Genomic DNA, 22,305 nt, shown 5'->3' with positions numbered 1-22,305 from the left:
CTTCTCCAGGGGTGTGCATATGCCGGAATTTAGGCCCATTGGGAATTAATCAAATCATTTGTTTTCCCTGGTGGGAAACAAGAACAATTTGTGTTAGGACAGTCCTTCTTCAGATGCCCCACTGGCTGTATGTGTAACATTTTTGTATCTCCTTCTTCAAAGGAAGAGGAGATGCTGACCTTTGCCCATGAAATGTATGGTGGCCATCTTGCCATGGACCCCTTATACACCATGTTCTCAAAACCTTACTGGCTTTCTATGTAGGCAGAAACGCTTTATGTGTCTGTCATATGCAAGCTACTTACTAGTCATATAAAACTGCAAATATATGTATGTGTGTGGATTAATTCATAGTAGTAGCTTGGTGAGGCTCATATGAACTTTGTGTCCAGCCATGAGTTAAAACTGGAACCTGAATCTAAATTAATATATCCCTTTGATTCTTTCTGAACACTTTTGTTCTACCTAAGGGGTATGTATGGATAGACAGCTTCCAATACTTGGTTACAGACAAGCATCCTGTACCAATTTATGAAGGGCCATAGTTCAATGAGGCCTTTGAAATCTCCCTTTAAGATTACAGCAGTAACAGCTGTGATATCTAAGGACAATGATATGCGATCAACAGACAACTTGACTGCGCGGCTAGAGCAGTTGGGTTAAGTGTGAAATGGGATATAAGGACACAGGAATATGTCATATCATATCTTCTGAAATATCATACTTTCAGGAGTCATGTGTGATATGCAAATGAAGGGAAAGTTACGACCTGTTGTGTGGAGATATCAGCATCATATTTTTGTTTTTCTAGTAATTGAGATTCCAGCATGCAGCTCTGTCTACCTCCATCAATATTTCGACACAGCACTGACAGTGATAATTTTGTAATACATTCACAGCATTAATTTTTTTGTTTTTAGCCAGCTTGTCAACGTATTCTGGTTTCCAAATCATTTCCTTTTAAAGGTGTACCAGTTTAAATAGTATTTGGAAACATTTACATTTTTTATTTAGCACACTACGCTTGTTAATAATAACTTATCATGACTACTAGCTTGTTCTAACAGTGAGGGCCATAAAATCTTACCAGTTGTATAATTAGAGATTATAACAGGGTTACAAATACTCTACTTTGCTAGCTTCTTAATAGTAATACAATTCATACTTGCCTATGCTAATACAGAAATCAACATTATGCTTCTGCAAAGGTCCTCTCTCTTCAGGGACCTCTTTACTCATTCAGCAGGACTCTTTCAAAGGACTGTGACAATTCTCACTGATACTCACAATAATTTCACCACAATATCCTAACATGAAAATCGCAATTAAAACAGTTGGGCCTGACTATTAAAAGAGGTCCAAGAAAGAATAACGGGTGATCCTGCAACAGGTTCATGAGCGCCCAAGGCTCATTGATCCACGTGGGAAGTGAAGGCTACCCCGTCTGGTCCAATCTCACAGTAGAGCTACTGTAACACAAATTGCTGAAAAATGGAAGGCTGGCTATGATAGAAAGGTGTCAAAACATGCATCGCAGCTTGTGACATATGGGACTGCGTAGTTGCAGACCAATCAGAGTGTCCATGCTGACCCCTGTGCACTGCAAAAAGCAAATATAATGGGCATGTGAGATTAAAAACTAGACCATTGAACAATGGTATGGTCTGATAATTCACGTTTTCTTTTACATCATGTGGATGGTTGGTGCATGTGCTTCAATTACCTGGGAAGAGATAACACCAGGATGCACTATAGGAAGAAGGCACACCGGTGGAGACAGTGTGATGCTCTCGGCAATGTTCTGCTGGGAATCCTTGGGTCCTGTCACATTCCATCTACCTAATCATTGTTGCAGACCAAGTACACCACTTCATGGCAAAGGTATTGCCTATTTGCAGTGGCCTCTTTCAGCAAAGTAATACACACTGACACACTGCAAAAATTGTTCAGAAATGGTTTGAAGAACATGACAAAGAGTTCAAAATGTTGACTTAGCCTCCAAATTCGACATATCTCAATCCGATCAAGCATTTGTGGTATGTGCTGGACCTACACAATATACAGGTGGCTTTAATGTTGTGGCTGATCGGTATATATATATCACAGAAAAAAGTATGAATACGTTACTAAAGCAAGAAATACACATACATGAAAAAATATTATCTGGATGAGGCATGTAGAACAGTCCAAACTGTCTTTCCTGGTAAAGAAGATTATTAACTCCTTTCTGCCTTTAGGAACATCAGGTGTTAACTTCCATACTGAAGTCTAGGCTGTTCAATATCAAAAAAGGCATCCAGATGACCAAAGTTATAAAGGTATCTTCTTGTTATTTGATTTATATAACAGTGTATTTGTCAGGTGTTGTCCCTGCACTTCCTCCACTGTGCAGCGATGGTCACTTGCCTCTTCACACTAGGCAATGGGATGCTTCCCTTCAATCCAGCCCGGCAGTGATGAGTCACATGCAGGCCACCCCAATTAACCCTGGCCAATCAGGCCTATTCTCTGCTCTGGCACCATTAGGGTGCGAGGGTATCAAGTCTCCACCTAGCTTCGGTGTTTCTTCTGCACCTGCTCCCTTGCATATTTGGCTTTTGACCCAGCTTGTCTTCTGACCCCTCTCTGGACTGTGATTTTTAGCTCATTCTAATCCCCTGGTTTGATTCCTGGCTTTCCCAACCATTCTGTGGACCTCCCTTGTACCTTACATACAGGCTGACTCTGACTTGGATCATTTGACTGTTCTAATTTATCTGCCACTTCGCTTGTGACTGACCTGCAGAACCGCATCCCGTGCACTCCTTGCAGCCAAATCCATACATCCTCACAGGGGTCGCTGGTGAATACCAGGGGTGTGTTAGACTCTGCTGGTCCTTGTTCAGTTGTGTCAATACCAGCAAGTGGTGCCTTCCTGCTCTCAGCTTGTGACAGTATTGTTTCCACCACCATTTCCGGTTTCAGGGTTTTAATTTGAAAGTAGCATATACCAGTGTTATAGAGTAAAACTGTGCATGCATCTATATTGAAGAACCGGTCTGCACATGTGGGAACACTGGAACAATTGATTCGATCATCACATGAGTGACTTTAAGATTGTAAGATTTAATTTTTTTCTATGTTAATTAGTTTCAAAAGATCTCTATCCATCTTTAAGTAGCTCTATGTGTATTATTTTTACTTTCCTCTCTGTCTCCAATGCCTTTAATATCCTCTTCCTTTTGTAAATGAAACATTTTAAGAGCATCTGTGTATGTATAAGTTTGTAAGCATAAGTTTGTATATAGACTTTTGCTTATCATTGACTTGAATCTCCTTATACCTGGAAAGGTAGAGAGACGGGAAAGCATAGTCCGGGTACTATAACGGCATAATCACATAAATGACATTTAATCAGGTGTGGATACATACACAGATATGCCTGTTGGGAGGTATATCTCTAACGGGTGATGGAGGGCTTTGGTAAGCTATAATGAGGATGACTATCAGTATAACTATTGCATATTGACTCCTCCAACTGAGAGTGCTTACTTCATTAGTGTGGCAGCTATAATATATAAAGTTGCAGCTGTCTATTTGCATTACTTATATGCTATTGCCATTTGGTCTACTGTAGAAAAGAAGATTGTCAATTGATTTTTAAAGTGGAAAATTACATTTGTTTGCCTTTAATTTCATTTATTTTGTGTTTGTATTTTATTACATTTTATCTGGAAAATGTGACTTTGCACTTATTAATAAATGTAACTTCAGCGTTTACTACTATGACTGTCAAGCCACATCTCTATGTTATCTCTATACTTTCTCTATGCTATCCATATGCTATTGTTGGGCATGAGTTTACAAACTTGATATGACTGCTGTATGCCTGGCACAAATGCAACTGTCCTTGAGCTGGATGCCTCTTAAGGTCTGCCCAAATCAACATAGGCACCTAAATATGCTATTTGTATGTACATTTCTCTGCATATGTATTGAGAACATATGTGTCCATCAAAATAGTGTATATAAAAATATGTATATATTTAAACTATAACTATCACAAAGTAAAAACAAGTGATAAATTAAATTTGTAATAGTGTAACCAATAAATATGTGATTGAGACGCTACGCAACCCCACTGTAGAAACAGGGCCTGATTCATGTTCGGACACAGCTCCATTTGCATGAAATAGCTCTGCACATGCTCAAAAATGGACCTCACACCAATGAATGCAATTGTATGCAATTCATGTCTGAAGGCAAATGTCACTTATGTCCACTATGACTTGATAGGCAGAAAAAGAGAGGGAAGAGGCAGATGATCAAAGGCTATGTACAGAAAGGGTGTGCCGAAGTAGATGTGGGCGATTCAAGTCCTGTGCTTCACGTAAGTATGCCTGTTTTCAGCTGTATCACTTGCACCACCTAGAGGGCAGGTGTAAGTGCTGACCAATAGTGATGACTGACATGGCATAGGCTTTGTATTAAAAACTACACGTATACGTGCCACTACCGAGCACAGAACATGTTTATGCAAGGACGATTTACCATCTTGATTTTTGTATTTAATGTAAAAAAATTATAAAAATGTAATATTTTTTATAATTCATATTTATTAATGGTTATACTGTTAAGAGTTGATCATTTTTTTTAATGTGTTCTGATGTGACCTTTTAGTGAAAATTCACTTATGCAAATACTGTTGTCTGTTGTGTCTGTGTGTATCTATATACGGCAAGTAACGTTTAGCACCTACACTCAGATTAAAATGACAACGTATGTCTTTTTTAATTAGCAAATTGCGTGCAAGTAGTGTCCAAAACATGAATCGGGCACACAAAGTGCAATAATAACTAAACTGAGGCAATTTAGACTATAGTTCAAAAATCAACGTACTTTATGCAAAACTAATGATTTTGTTTTACAAAAGGACTGCAGAACATAACAAATATTTATTGCAAATAATCTCATTATCTATTCAGAATATCATTTTTTTAAAAAGTTCTTTTAAGATGCATTCTGAGGCAGCATGAATAGAATCACCCCATCCACATTTCCCTTCACCAGACCCCCAGTTGCTACTCCATGCAGCTATTTTCCCAGGGCGACATTGTTTCTTTCACAGTCCCAGCCAAAAGCCAGGACTGAGGGATGCTGCATACATGGGAGGAGGATAAGGCCAAGCGGACCAATATGAAGCCACAAGCACAGAGCTTCCTCTTCCTGGTACTCCCGCTCACACTCATTGACCATTTGACGTCAACCAATCTAAAATATAGGTCACTTATTTTCCTCTGTGTGTCATTCTCTTCATCTACTTCTTCTTAGTAATATTATTATTACTAGTAACCTCCTTTAGAAACATTCCAATAACATATCTTAGTAATATTCTATTTTTAAAAATGTATCCTGGAGCTAGATACAGCATTTTACAGGGTCATGTGGCTCAAATACTACTGTGAGTTCAGTTTCAGAAATGTGAATGTACTTGTTGTAATTATGAAGTCAATTACCTTGACACCCAAGTTTCTGTGGTACAAATTCTGCTTCTGTGACCCTTCCATGTTTATACAGTGATCACCGGAGCACCTTTTAGTTGACATAACCCTTGCACGAACCAAAGGAACCCTAATTTAACAAAACCTGGGTCATGTTTATTCACATCACTAATAGGCGCAATCAAAAGTCAGCCTACCGACACAAACACAAGTTGCCGATTTAAGAACACAGGCTGCTGTTACTACTGTGCTTCACTATGAATAAATACAGGTTGCCCATTCATACGTTGGATAAAAAGACTCATTTGTTCAGATTGACACTATAGGTTCTTGTTCTTTGGTTTAAAGGTTGCTTAAACCTACATGAAAGGAATAATATAATAGTAGACATCACTCATTATACTTAAGGTAACAAATTTAAGCCAACCCCATTCATAAGTTTCTGGGGAGAAGATATATAAGTAAAAAAACAACATATATCTATACATATATATATATATATATATATATATATATATATATATATATATATATATATATATATATTTATTTATGTGTATATATATATATATATATATATATATATATATATATATATATATATATATAGGTATATGTATATATATATTTATATATGTCTCAATAGATATATATATATATAGATATATATATATAGATATATATATATATATATATATATATATATATATAGGTATATGTATATATATATTTATATATGTCTCGATAGATATATATATAGATATATATATATATATATATATATTTATATATATATATATATATTTATTTATATATATAATACACATATATATAATATGACGTGCCAAAGTCCTAACAAAGTATCTTGCCGGATACTCTATTAGAAAAATATTTAAGGAAAGTACTGATATAAGGAGGATATTTATATTGCTACATTTTTATACCTGTTAATGGTTGTTATTATTACTGTGTATGCAATTATTATGTTATGCTTATTTAACTTGCCCTAAAACTGCATAGTAAAAGTGTTGACTCAGTTTATAACAGTTTGCAAGTATTGTAGCTTGAAACTATCATACCCTAGAGAGCTAGAGTGATTCAAAATAATATACTGTATTTAAAAATCTGGGGGGAAATATTTCAAGAAGTCCAAAACAATATTGTATATTTTGTATATTTTGTATTATATTTATTTAAATATTAGCAGCAGATGTAGGGAGAGATTCAATGAGAGGAACCTCGTAACTATGGTTATGCGCAAATTAGAGTCAGTTAATATATTGAAAATTTCATTTATATATCCATATAAGGCGTGAGCAAAAAATAATGAAGATCTTTACCATAGCATCACGCTGTAACACATTGTGTGATGTTACTTTCGCTGGTATTTGAAAACCCCCTTGGTGTAGAAAAAGAACTTTACAACATTCCTAATTTAGTGATGTCTCAATATCATTAAGCATCCAGAATGTTTTACAAACCTTACAGATTATTTATTTAATTGCCAAAAATTGTGTCTGGTGATGCACCACTAAAAGACAAGTGAACTCATAGTTGACTCTCCAGAGCTGAAACCTAGGCTGAATTGATGTATGTATACTATGGCAATCACCGTGTTAAGTATGTGCTGATTCACAGAGTGCTGCTGAGAAGGTAAGAATAATATTAAAGTAGCAGAAGAAAAACAAATTAGTATATTCCAGCACAGAGGCTAGTTATTTAATATAAGCATGTCTAGGGACGAATCTCCATGCCAGAGGGGAATAAGAGCAAAAAGGAATTTGTTTTACTCTTCCCTGTTTTCAAGCTTGTGCCAGTTTTAATGACTAGAGTGAACCTATGAAGAGTTAAACCTTAGAGCACCTTAAGGCTTAGCCATGAGCTGGACTATAGTTTAGCACTATTCAGTACACAGTGCCTGGGTGAATCAGTGAAGCCATGAAGATAAAATATTACAGTCAACAACATTTACTCAGCTGTGTATCTTATTCCAAGCTGTTTTCAAAAGTGGTGGGATCATTAGTTAAATAACTGCAACTCTTAACTGTAAATCTAATTATGGCTCAATTATGGCTCAATTTACTAAGCTTTCCATAACACCACGAAACAGACCATTTTGTGTAGAGTTCTGCCATATGCCAAGTGGAAGGTTAGAACTATTGTCCAGGGCCAGAGCTGTTGAGCACACAAAACAGCCCCTTCTAAATCTTTGCCTACAATAAAGGATAATGCAATGGGTCAAAGCAGTGCTGCGACTGCACCCATGTGCCTAATACAGGGAGTCTGTTTGATATAGCCTCTATATTTGTCATAATCAATATATTTATTATATGGCTGTGATCAAACAGAATCAACAGCCAGACTATAAGTTGTTTGTTCTTAAATGATTCAGGCATTGGGTGCCTTGTGGTAGCTGTCTATCATCACCATTTATTTATATAGCGCCACTGATTACGCAGTGCTGTACAGAGAACTCATTCACATCAGTCCCTGCCCCATTGGAGCTTACAATCTAAATCCCCTAACATACACACACAGACAGACACACAGACTAGGGTCAATTTTGATAGCAGCCAATTAACCTGCCAGTATGTTTTTGGAGTGTGGGAGGAAACCGGAGCACCTGGAGGAAACCCACGCAAACACAGGAAAACATACAAACTCCACACTGATAAGGCCATGGTTGGGAATTTAACTCATGACCCCAGCGCTGTGATACGGCAAAGCAATAAGGAAGTGTAGTGGGTGAAAGAAGCCTATTCCTAGTTTATTGCTTACGGTAGCACTGTATGTCTGCCATAAACTGTGACAAGAGAAACTGTCCCTTTTGCCCATGATTTAAAGCAGGCCTGCACCAAACACAAATAAGTTGGCAGTTCCCAAGTGACTTTGTACCCACATCCACCACCCCAGGGTGCAGTGCTAACTGAGTGCCTGGAAAACAATACTTCTTAGTATATGTAATGCAATGTCACCAAGAGCTATCAAATGCCATAATAGGGTTCCTGTAAATCATCCCGTTGCCCTCCACTTGCCTACATGTGCTGTAAAATACCCTGGTTGTCTGATGCCCATACAGAAGGACAAAGAAAATAAACATTTCATAATCTATGTGGATATATTTACAAACTAGTTTATAGAGAAAAGTGTAAAGTATAAGTGCAATGGTAAAATGATGCTGCACCATCATAGGTAGCATGGAAAAGGAAGACAGAAAAAACGTTGCATAATAAAAATAGAAATGGCCTTCATCTCCTCATTCCAGTATGGTACATAGTAACGAATCCACATATGGAAAAAGGATTGGAAATGTAGCAACAGATGATCAACTATTTAAGTAGCACCCTGATCTTTGTGGAGAACGCAGTGCTAAATAGCAAGCACAGATAAATTGTTTACCAATGCAGTTGGCTATCATACATACAAAAATACAAAAGTGAAATAGTAAAGCTCTGTATCCAGCTCGAGACGGGTGAATCAATTCAACTGATTCTGTAGTTTGCGCGAATTTCAAACATTTGTGAATCTCTTTGTGAATCAGGTCAGATTTTGTCGGGGGTGTTGTCCTGGATGAACATTTTTTATAAATTGCTAGAAAATAATTATTTTTTATCACTGCAATAAGTAATTATACTTAATGGGTAAAAAAATGCCCCCTGGTCTCTTACTGTTCTGATCTTCCCTTCCGTTCTATGGAAAGTCAGTACATAACAGCATTGCCTGATGTGTCTATTTTTACTATATATGCTACTTAGTTAGTCCTATAGTGACTCTCAATCTATGGAAGTCCAATAGATTTGTATAGCGATTCCTTTTTTCCCATTGTAAGAATTGCTCATATGCTCACAATCCCCTTTTTATTTCATTCAGTACTGTCATAAATCCAAAATCCAAATCCAAATCTTTCTGTGCTCGTCATTACCTATACACACATATATATATATATATATATATATATATATATATATATATATATATATATATATATATATATATGTTCAAATACACAAGCATTGCCTGCTATTTAAATTGGTGTATTTATTACAGTGCAAAAACAAACTATTTTTCTGCACTTGTTATTAGTGAGATTTGTGCAAATACCTAGTTAATACATTGTCATCTCAGCTATATTTAACAGAAAACTGACCAATGCAAAATGGAATTTTTTCTTTTAAAGAAACTATAAAGGAACAATCGAAAGTACTTTTTAGAATTGTCCCCACATCAACATTGTGATGGCTTAATGGAAATGAACACCAGAAGTAAGCAGTTAAATTTTGTATTTTTTCTTAAAAATATATCATGCTTTGAAAATCAATAAATCATATCATTCCTTTGGCCTAGTTGTGGTCATTTGCCGATTGGCTAATTTTATACTATAACAGTAAACAGATCCCAACTCAGTTGTGCTTTATATTCAATGAATGCACTTCACTTTCCAATTATTTATAAATTGATTGGAATGATCATTCACATGTGTTCCCAATCCAGCTAATAATGACTTCCATCCCTCAAATAGAATTGCTTTTACTAGTATAAAACAGCAAAAAAAATTGCTGTATAATGTAAAAACAGAAGTTCAGAAAGAAAACAATGAACACCTGATGAAGCAGATGACAATTTATTGAAATCTGACTTTGGAAAATGTATCAAGGGACGTGTTTTGTAATTATTGTATATTTTTTTCTTATTCCCAATCTTGCTACTTAGTGTTCAATAATTGTGAGTTAAATATCTGGTGATCAATAAAAACTTAAAAGCAACAATATGCTTCATGCAGTAAAAGAAGAGGAACTCTACACTGTCTTTGTGCGTCACTGGATTTTCACTGTTCTTTCCCTGTAGATATGTGAATTTTAGATATGGGGCAAATGAAAGAATAATAATGTACCTATGTATTTTTTTATGTTCTTTAGGAATATTTTTGAATGGGATAAAGCTAACTTTTGAATAATATCTCAACTACCTAATGTTATAGCAACATTAGGTAGTTGAGATATTATTGAATATGGCTCCATTTTTGCCTAGAGACATATAAAAGGTACCTTGTTAAGGGTAGTTGCAGAGATTTTACTGTGTGTACTTAAATTGAGGAGCAGGTAAATACATGTATCCAATATTACATAGAACAGGCCCCTATACATATAAATCATGGTCCAAATAAGTATTGGAGAATAGAGTTACTGTAATGCACTGACTCACAAATTTTCAGTATACAGCAATGGGTTGGTGCAATCGTGTCCAATTTTTACAGTCTATCAAAAATCAAAGAATGAAAAGAAAAGATTCTGTGACATTGACATGGGTGACATTCATCTGTTGTATAGTCCAGTTTTAGAAGTGGGATTCAATAAAATGTTAGCGTTTATTCATGGATCTGTGAGAGCCACGGAATCTTATGGCATTTCAGCTTATATTGATGCACATTCAATTTGTTACAAATTTAATTTGTTAAAACTTCTCATACATGTAAACTACTAACAACTTTTACCTGCATTTCACCTACTAAGGGGGATTTCAATTTGTTCTGTGACACTTTGCGGCTAATTGAAATCCCCCCCTAAATAATGAATATTAAATGCTCTTGGATTACTACTAGTTCTTTGAATAAAGATCAAGAACTTTTCCAATCTTTTATGTAATTATCCAGGAAACAACGTAAAATTATGAAGCTTTCTTGTTAGTAACTAGTTATTTAACTCATTAACTAGTTGATGAAACGTTATGTAACCGCATAGGAGTCAAACTCTATCTTCTGTTTCATACTTTTTTTTCAACCGTGACTGACAAAATGCAGTTCCTTACCTGGCACAGTTTACTGACACTATGAACAGTCATTGTGTAGGAGCGTGAAATGTTCTGCACTTAAGTGATTTGAACTGCCTTTCAACAGGCACATTTTTTAACTGTTCTTTCATCTGTTTCAGCCAAAACTACATATAAAATGCTAAAACAAACCAGCAAAAAAAAACAAAAAACAGGTACTTGACTGTGCTCTACATTATGCCTCTATTTCCACAGAAACATGAAATATCCTGTAGTAAGTACTGGTCTATAATACACAGGAGCACTATAATACACAGTAGCATTATAATGTGTATATCTAGTTGTAACACTGGCTGATTCATTGCCTAAGACTCAATGGTTTGTTTATAAATACTACATATATTGAGTTTACACTATGTTCAACAAGTATTAGTAGTCTTTTGGAATACAATACATTTTTGCGATTTTAATTTATCTGATAGATCATGGGTTCTATTTATTAACAAGAGAAAAGCCTTATCTATTAAGGAGTTAACACAGGCAATTGCACTGCATGGGTAAGCCTACTTAGCAAGGATCGGGTCGGTACATGTACCGTTGCAATCTTTCTTCTGCTATCTCCATCTCAGTATAGCGATAGCAGAATATATTCAATTAAAAAATGCTTTATTATTCAAATAAAGTATTTCTTCATCTATGGCTAATATTAAAATAATATATATTTGAATTATTTTGTATTTATTTATAAACATTTTTTTTACAAGTCAAACTATATGCCCAAGTTGCGACTTATTAGTTCCACCGCACATGAAACAGATAGCTCAATCATGCATGGATATTTTCACCAAGACTTGCCTGGCAAAGCAGTAACTCTATGCTTACCGATGCCGAACAGTATGAGTATGCACTTTGTAAATCATGGCGACAAGAGGTTTTCAATCACAGTGTCCAGGGCATTATTGACTAATAAGCATGTTACTTGGCAGTACTAATAGTTATAAACTGTTATTAAGCTTGTTATAAAATATCACTTCATATAGCTTTCCATAGCTACCTTGTATCTTAATGTGCATTACAGATACCAGTGGGCACCTTATTGGACATCACCACTACTGCTGTACATACATCTGGCCATTACTTCAAATGGCCAGCTAGCTGGGAATTACTGAGCGATGTATCATAACCCCTTGCCAATATTGATGGATATTATCACTGGCATTTTAGGTCTTGATGTACTTTATCAATGGCAACTTGGGTTTTATGAATGACCTATTAGATTTTGGAGAATTACAACTAACATATAAGATCTCAGTGGGCAATGGGACTGGCAAATTAAATCTTCCTGGTCATTATTGTATATGTTATATTCTCAATTTAACAACAAATGTCAAGTCTTGCTAATTTGCTTTGTTGTGTGAAATGTAATACAATAGTTATAAAATATAATTTTAATAATCCTGTTACTTTAGATGTATGGAAAAAACCACTTCAAATCTTAAATGTGGGATGCTTATATAATTTCCCTGTAAACAAATTGTTGCCTATGTTAAAAAGATAAGAAGTTAAGTATCAAGAATTATACGTTTGCAATAGGTGTGTTACATACAAGCTGCTGTTTTATGTGCAGAGCTATGATCTTTCTATGCATAGACAGTAACCCTACAGATTAGCTACTGGTTCATAACTGCTTACTATGTCTTTGTGAAATCTGTTAATTGATGGCACCTGTATTCCCCTTGCGGCCAGTCATGGAGGTCTCCTGCCTGTATAACCACGATGCTTCACAAAATCCACACAGGTTATCTTGCTGTGCAAAAGAGTGCAAATATAGACTTGTTCAATGTCTGCAGTTTGACCTCAGCAAGGCCTTCTGAGTTTGCTTATTGTCATCCTGACAAATACCTGAAATCTGCCTGCCCAGTCCACACCCCAAAGGAGCCAGTGATAATTGCCAGAGGTACTGAGGGTCCAATTGCTATGCTAACCAATACAAATTGCTCCAGCATGGACTCTGCTCAAATTCTTCTATTAACCCTGTCTCTTCAGAACTTCACAGAATATGTCAAGAAAACCAGGACTGACTAGCCTTCTTCAAACCTGTCAACTCACATGAATTATATTCACACCACACTAAGTACTCATGTTCCTTCTATGCAGTTTCCACTTTCCCCCACAGCATCTGCAAATTTTCCTTATCTAGTGACAACTACCCTGCATATATCTTCTTGTTGCTCAATATAGCAGAAACACACAGGCCTACAAAGGTTTTCTAAATCAGTAGTCTATACAGTTTTTAATACAACCTGGAATATTTTTGTTGGTCCCTGTGAATGTAGGAAACATCCTTTTATTGCTCTCCCAAAAGATCTGAACCTGTGCATCAGTCCCTTGTTCTCCATTTCTAAAATATTTTTGATGAACAACAGAAAGTTCTTTAGCAAAATAAAACATATACTTTCAACAGGGAAGCAAGACTATTGGTCCATGGTCTATTATTTGTAGTAATTCTATTACATTTTATTTCTAAGTTTGGCTGTTGAGCTCTGAACAATTAATTTGCTGTTTATGAACTTCTAATGTCAGGGGGCTTGCTTCACTAAAAATTGTGTTTGGAGGCAGTTGAGTACTCCAAACCACTGCATTTACTGTAGGACGTTGTGAGACGTGAAAGTAAAACCGCTGGGGATGTGTGGCCGTTTCAAAACACCTAATCCATTGGCGGTTTACTCAAAACTGCCATAAAAAATAAGGCTTTTGTTGTACCTGCTCCTGAAACATGCTATTTAAGCTATCTTGCCATTCAGAACATAAGAGGAGGCACTGACTTAAGAATTATTGTGGCAATCATTATTTAGTGATTATGGGGACAAAATGAATTTATAATTAACTTATGGGAGCAATTTTGATTTTTCATTATATTAAGGGGACAATACTATTGTATTATTTTATGGTGCGAAATTATTAAATAATTATTTTAAACAGCAATAATAATTATTGCACCATTAGCAATCAAATCAAATCCTTGCCTCTGCAATCTTTAGTTTATTCCATGAAACTCAATGTTTTTAAATTAATTTTATTTGTGAATTTACTTTTCCAGCTTGGGATGACATATTCTTTGTTCAGAAGAAGTGTAGCTTGCTCGTTTTTCAAAGATTATTGGGGCTGGTAAAATAATTATCCATTACTATTCTTCCTGAACTGTTCAATAGAATCAAACAGCCTCAAATTTTACTTAATTGGACCTTCATATTGCTTGTAATCTATTTTGGATACAGCAAGAGATTCAAAACAACATTCAATACTAGAGATGGTCGCTGTGAGTAATTAGTGATGCCTTTTGTCTTATGTCTACCCTGGCAGCATTTGAAAATGTTGTCAGTGAAATCTGCCAGGATGTCCTTTACAATTATACAATTGTCTACCTTGATAACATCCTGATTTATTCTTCTGATTCTTCTTCTCATTGCTGTCATGTTAACAGCCCTTCAGTGTCTGTCTACTAAAACCCTGTATCCCAAGCTGGAAAAATTAGGTCTTGAACAAATCAAGGGTTCATTTTGGGCAACATAATTTCTGCTGAAGTGTTTGGGATGAATCTAAGTAATGTTCTGCAGCTCTAAAGTGTCTGTAGCTGGTGGAACTCAAAGTTATTCAGTGCTTTCTGGGCTTTATAAACTGCCATTACCAGTTGACCCCATCTACTGCTCTAGCCAAATGGTAGCTTCTTAATGTAATTGTCCAGAAGATTTAATCACTACTTTAGATTTCTCATGTATGTTTCTTCTCAGAGCAGTTCTTTACCATCTTTGAGATAAACTACACTATTGGACATCATGTGCTTTGGGCAATAAAACTAGCCAACCATCAAAGAAGGTGAAGCCTTTCCTTTAACTATCTACACTAACAACAGGAAGCTGTAATATTTTCAGTCAGCCCAATGGCTTAAGTATCAACAAGCATGTCAATAACTGTTTTTCTTTCATTTCTTTAAGGAAAATATGTAGTTGGACCCTGTTGTTCTTTTGAACATTTTAATAATCAGATTGACAAGAATTCAGACACCAAATACAAAAAATACAAGGTTCCCTAAACCATTTACAGCTGGTTCTAATGAATGTGGGCCAAATATTGGCAGAAAAATAAGACACAAATACAGGCATTTATTTACTAAATAATAAAAAGATAATTAAACCATAAACACAAAGAAGATAGTTAGTAAAGGTGTACAAATTATATACAAAGGAGAGCATGAATTTCTGTAATAGGTTGGGACCTAGCTCTTACATTGAAAGCAACCATGGTTGTCTAGTAACTCTAAATTTTAAAAGCAGCCATCAGTTTACATATATATATATATGTCCAACTCTATTCTACTTTCTACAATCTTATGTCTTCAGCTTTTACCTCACTACCAGTCCTCTCAGGACTAAGTGGTTTGGCTGGACGTGGCGTGTTTCTGATAGATACCCCAGCCAAGTGGTTCTTTCCTGGGAACTGTCAGAACCGTGACAAAGTGGTTTTTGAACTAATATATTGAATCAGCGTTAAAGTTCAAAAGTTTGCTCTCACAATTTTGATATAAAATTAAGATTTAAGCTAAATGTGAGCAAGGCAAACAGGTTCAACCATGCACAAGCCAATTCAACCATTCAAGCTTAGAGGCTACATTTTATAGTATTTTTGACAGTTTCTCAATTTAAGTAACTCCTAATCCTAACCACAATATAATTGATGCCATTTCTTTATAACTAAACAATTGCAGCAGATAGCTCCAATATATGCTGCAGTCCCATTGATATCATATACAAAAGCAGCCCCCGTGGGTTTCTAAAACTGCATCCTCAAAAATGTGGTTACTGTTAATAATGCCCCTTTATAGTTTAACATTTGTAAGTATCTTGCAAGCAAGCGGTGAAAGGCGAACCTTGAACTTTGAATGAGAACTTCAAACTGCGAACATGATCTGCAAACCTTGAACCACAAAATTGAATCAGTTTAAATTCAGCTTAAATTCATGATTGTATAGTCACCAAGTTCAAGGTGCTCGAAAATGGACAGATTTCATGGAAATTTACACTGGCTCAAATAATTTAAGTAACTCTAAATTCACCTTGTAGTTTTGCTCTTACTTCAGCTTCTGTCACTAATATAAATCCAGGAAAAAAATGTAATTTCCCAAGAACTTTATCACAGGGTTTATGTTCTGGGCCCATTCATCTAAGATTATGGGTCACCCTAGAAAAATTGTGGAATACTTTGTTCATGCTTGTCCAATCTGTGCACAAAATAAAACCTTATAAATTACCTGCAAGATCCTTTCTATCCCTCTCAGTGGCAACCAAACCTTCGACTTGCCTTTCAATAGATTTCTTGACAGTTTTATCATCTCTGGTGGACCAATTCTCTAAGTTGTTGCATTTTGTTGCCTAGTAAGGCGATCCCAATGTTGTTTAATTGAAAATATTTTTCTTGAAGAAAGGGTTAGTTAATCAGTCTTTGGAATAGCATCTCTGACATAATAATTCTAGTCATCAAGATATACAGGTGTTAAAAATAATTTGCATTCTTCAAATAATTGTTTTTCTTTCATTGTTTGTGACCAACATCCAGAAATGATCTGTTCTCAGAAATACGAGATCAAATAATAAATCTGCCAACATCTCAGACTAAAATTCCCTTCCTTCAATTTATTTCCAAGATGCATTTGTACATTTTAGATTCTCATTTAAGTGTATAGAGTAGCCAGGCTTGAGTCATGGTCTCTCTGTTTATGGGCTATAACCTTATGGATAGAAGCTAAGGAAATGCGTTTTTGAACCCATCTGTTTTACACAATCTTTTCATGAACAACAGATTATCTTACGCTGTAAAATAGCTTAAACGTAGCCTTGTTTGTTTCCTGTATTTTGATCGTGGCTATGCATCACAACTCATTGGGCCTGATTCATTAAGGAAAGTAAAGCAAGTAAATGAGTAAGTTTTCTCCTGGACAAAACCATGTTACAGTGCAAGGGGTGCAAATTTCTTTATTATTTTGCACATAAGTTAAATACTGTCTGTTTTTTCATGTAGTACACAAATACTTGATAGCTTTATTTGTACATTGAAATTTTAAGTTGATCTAGGACATGTACTAGCAATCTCCAAAAGTACAGATGTTATAGTACATTACATGGTAAAGCAATGCTCTTTTTATACAGTTTTGCAAACATGCTAGCAGGAGGTAACCCATCCCCCTGAACTCCTTCCTGGTCCTAATATGTCTGACAATTTATATCAGCTATTTAACATCAAGATGTGATATTTCCTCCAAGCTTGGAGTTAACGCGATTTAAAACTGTAACAAAATTCACATCAATCTCTAAGTTCCCAAATCACTTTGCTATTTACATTATTCGGACAGGTTGTAACACAGAGGACTCACAGGAAAGAAAGGTAACAGTTCCTTCCTCTGTTTTCAGGCTAAACCAGTGTTGGCCACATCCCATGAAAGAGGTCTAATTAGCCTTAACGAGGATTTCCTCTACAAACATTACAAAACCAAATCAGGACATAGGGCTAGATTTACTAAATTGCGGGTTTGAAAAAATGGAGATGTTGCCTATAGCAACCAATCAGATTCTAGTTATCATTTATTTAGTACATTCTACAAAATGACAGTTAGAATCTGATTGGTTGCTATAGGCAACATCTCCACTTTTTCAAACACGCAGTTTAGTAAATATACCCCACACTATCTCAGAAGTTAGAAATCAAATTTCCTCCAACATTTGCCTATTGTATCAGAAATCGGTACAATTCTGATCCAGAAATATAACACAATATCAAAAATCAGTACATTTGCAATGATATAAATTGGCGCCTGTGCCCCTAATTGAAATAAATTTCTACAATAAATAATTTCTACGTGATCCAGCCACACATACATTTTAAAATTATTATCAACAATAATATACAATGTTCTTATTAAGTGCTTCATTTTAAACAGGTATGGATTGGAGTATCAATCTTTAAAAAGAAAACTCTCCCTTAATTTCCAAAACACTGTAATCAGAATGAATAGTTGTAAGTCATCAATCACGAATTGAATAAATTATATGTGCTAAGATTAATGGAACTTCAATAAGTGTTAAATTTATGATGATTTTCTGCACCTGTCATTTATGTGAAAGGCAGGTAAATGTGATACAGCGTTTAATGTTTTTTCATGAATCATAGGCTTATACTCATAAAAGGGTTTCACAACCTGCAACTAATCCACAAAATAGCATACAAATCCTATTTTATTCATTTTATAATTTACAATGTAAGGCATAAAAGGATATTTCTGGTTTATACAATAATACTTTTTTATGATCTTATGTAGTATTTTGCAGTTAAAAAATAATTATTGATTTGGAAAACAAAACAAATATGGTGTTTAATGAATTGTTTAATGAATTGCAATGGCTGAATTGCTATTAAAAACCTGTTGCCAGTTATTTATTTATTTTAAATATTCAAACGGTGCATATATTTATGGAATAGCATAGCATAACACATCATTCTCCTGCACACACCATTCTCTTACATAGCAAGTAACCACCACAGGAAATGATCAACATTCTACTACGCATCAAAAAAACTACGACAGCAAATAATGGACATTCTCATATCCCTTAAATATGCCATCCACACCATATATTGCACAAGGATAAATGATCATTGCCCACCATATACTGCATATACAGAAGAAAACCCCCTAGTGTAGACCACCCATTGTAAAGAAGTACCCCCAGCACATATTGCAAACTACATATAATAGATAAATACCGACACATACACACATAACAAACAACATACTGCAGAGAAATACACCCATTACAAAACATATATTGCAGAGTGTTACCCTAAACTGCCAGCCTCCTGTTGCAAAGAACCACCCAAAACAGTCAGCCAACTGTTGCACAGAGATCCCCCAAACTGCAGGGCCATCTTAACAGCATTATAGGCCCCCTGGAAAAGCAGTGCACCGGGGCCCTACCTACACAACCACTAACCCACTTATGTATAATTAGTACGTGTACGGTTTTTTTCGTTAAGGTCAAAATATGTATTCGCAACAGTAAGATCTCATGTATACCACCTAAACGTTTTAATAAAGAAGGTTTGAAGGTTCTGAATAGATTTCCCAGAGTAATATAATGAAAAGTTGGCAGGTCTATGGGGCCCCTATGCTCGTGGGGCAACTGTCCAGTGAGCCAAAGCGTTAAGACAGCCCTGCTAAACTGCCAGCCATCTTTTGCAGACACCCCCCAAAATGCCAGTTATAGTTCTGGTCAACATTATGGGCATCCTTGAATTTTAAAAAAGTGTGTCCAAAGTTATGAACCCAAAAAACTTTCCTTTTAAAATTACATGTAGTAATGTCAAAGTCGAAATTTAAATTTGACCGGTATACTATTAAAGGCACCCTTCCTTAATATTTGGTTGTACACCCTTTGGCAACATTGAGTGCCATTGAGCAATGGCTGGATTTGGTCAGGACACTGAACCAAATTCAAGATTCAATACAGTACTAATATTTTCTGATTTTATCTGTTTGTGAAAAAACAAATAGGTGTAATGCAGGGTAAGTGATATTCCAGCACTGAGACAAGTTTGCAGAGTAAACATCAGGAAAGAATGCAAGCTACAAAAAAACAGGGAACTCTGGCATCATTGACAAGTCCCAGGCTGTGAGTAGTGATATCCTCAGAATTGATTTCAGTGGTAGGAAGATCAAAGAGGCTGTGATGGGCCTGTCACAGAGACTAGAGAGTTAACATAGAACAAGCTAGTAAACTACTCTTCTAGTGAAATGAAGTTCCTGTGCAAGGACTAAGTCTGGGACTGTATTGTTGGATATTAGTTGTTTGGAATATCCACAGGGATTAGGCTGTGTCAGAGACTAATTTATTCATCAAGATTAGGTGCTTAGATTCCTTCATATTAAGGACTGAGTTACAGTATTTGAGTTTTTGCCAGAACATTCAGTTTCACCCAAGCGCACCACAAAAAGCCACATCTTTGTCAGTGACATCCATAGTTAATCAGAGAGAGGTGTGTGCTATTTCTTTATTCAACAAGTTACTACCCTGTTTTGGCAATGCCATTAGGACTTCTCTTGGATCCCCACTGAAATTAGCAGTGATAATAACACCGGAAGCTCGTACACTGCTACTATAATAGAGAAGCCATCTGGTTTCTGTCTTTGAATGGAGCAGTGTTGGTGGAAGAGGCATTTGCTAAAGCACCAGTGTAGAGTATGGAAGGTGGTCAAATGCTGCACAGTGACATTGAGCAGTAATCAAAGTAGGCTTTTTAGCTCAAAAATGAAAAATGAAATTCTAATTTATAATACAAACAACAAACCCAGAGACACACACCTCTTGGGCTACCAACATATGACAAAGCAAAGGGACCCTCATCACAAGCTATTAGCAGAGTAACAAAGTTTGTTATAATACAATCTCAATATCTTTAAAGACATCCATTTCCCATTTTTGGCACAGACCAACCAAAAAACAATAAAAAACCGAAAAGCAAGTTGCCCTCACCAACCTAGACCTATATGGTGTCTTGTGATCCCATTAAATGCTTAATGGTTGATGTTCTCAATTAGTCCACAATTTTTAGTACTCTTCAAATCGGCTAATAAATAAAATACAAGAAACCAGAGCTTGGCAAACAAAAGGAGTATATTAAAATACAAGCATTGTATGGTGATGGAGAAAACGATGAGCAGTTCGGCTAGGACCAATACTTCTTATATCACGGTGAGGGTCATTTACCCTCTCGATATCAATACATGGGGAACCATTTCACCCAGTCGCACCCTTTATCTTTAAACTTGGGTATTTCTTATGCCAAACATCCGAGAACCCACATTCCTTCTGTGGTGACGGAACACAACCAATAAATCCGCCCTAAAGGGTGGTGCCTGCACTGAAACCAAAGCCTCACACTTTGAAGGAGGCAGGATCTACCATTACATAAAATTAAACTAATGTGCGCCCACCAAATATAGACCGCCGATTACTCAATGTTTTCTAGCAGACAATATCATCATTCAGCTGGTGTTGGCGCCCAAAGCACCAGCCCAAAAAATCCCACCGGGAGTAACATAGCATAAGACAGCAAAGCCAAAATGTAATGGAACCCAAACTGGAAACCATCCCAACATGGGCACCAATTAAAACACATCTCGAGCAGGTGTTGGCACCCAAAGCACCTGCAAAGAAGCTCAAAACCCAGGGAGGAAGGGTGGGCAGCTTGTCCTGCAGACTAATAGACAGAACACTACCAGACAGGGAAAGTTATAATGTTGCCCAAATGACCTCCCACATTGATACAACATGGGCATACCCACTGCTCACTTTGCCTACCTACTCTAACCCCTTTAGAGAGGGGAAAAATTAAGTTACAAACACACCTCAGCTTTTCATTTCCTTTTGGCTTCCCTCAGTTTAAATTTTTTTTGCATGTCTGTCATTTGAGTAATATATTGTTTTGTTTTTGTGTGAATGATTGCATTAATTACTGATAGGATTGAGAAAGGTTTCAACATAATGAGGAAGTGCTATACCAAGTGTTAACAAAAATGGTCATTAACAATATATGATTTTTCCAGTTAAGTGGATCCAGCTTCTGCTATAATCTTTCTTAATAGCAAGTTATTTTTCAGTGGACAGACCTTTACTAGATCATGTGTTTTTATTTATTTTAAATCACTTGTGGCCACTATCATAGTGTTGTGTATTGACATAAGACGACATAAGTAGACCTTTGAAAAGTGCTCTTTTTAGCAATCATACAAAGAGTTATTGTGAAAGTGAAATGCAGGGCTCTATCTGAGAACAGAAAAATAATACCAGCCATGAAATTGCTTGAAGTCAAGAGTGTTACATGAATAAATTTTTAGCCATGACCAAAATATTACCATTTTAAAGCATACTGAGGAATTAGACACAGTGCATTCAACTGGCTTGGCGGTCGGATTCAGTGGCGTAGCTTAGATATTTTACTCTTCACAGTA

Source organism: Mixophyes fleayi, chromosome 5 (assembly GCF_038048845.1).
Source record: "Mixophyes fleayi isolate aMixFle1 chromosome 5, aMixFle1.hap1, whole genome shotgun sequence".
Taxonomy (NCBI): domain Eukaryota; kingdom Metazoa; phylum Chordata; class Amphibia; order Anura; family Limnodynastidae; genus Mixophyes; species Mixophyes fleayi.
Note: the sequence above shows the minus strand (reverse complement) of the source record.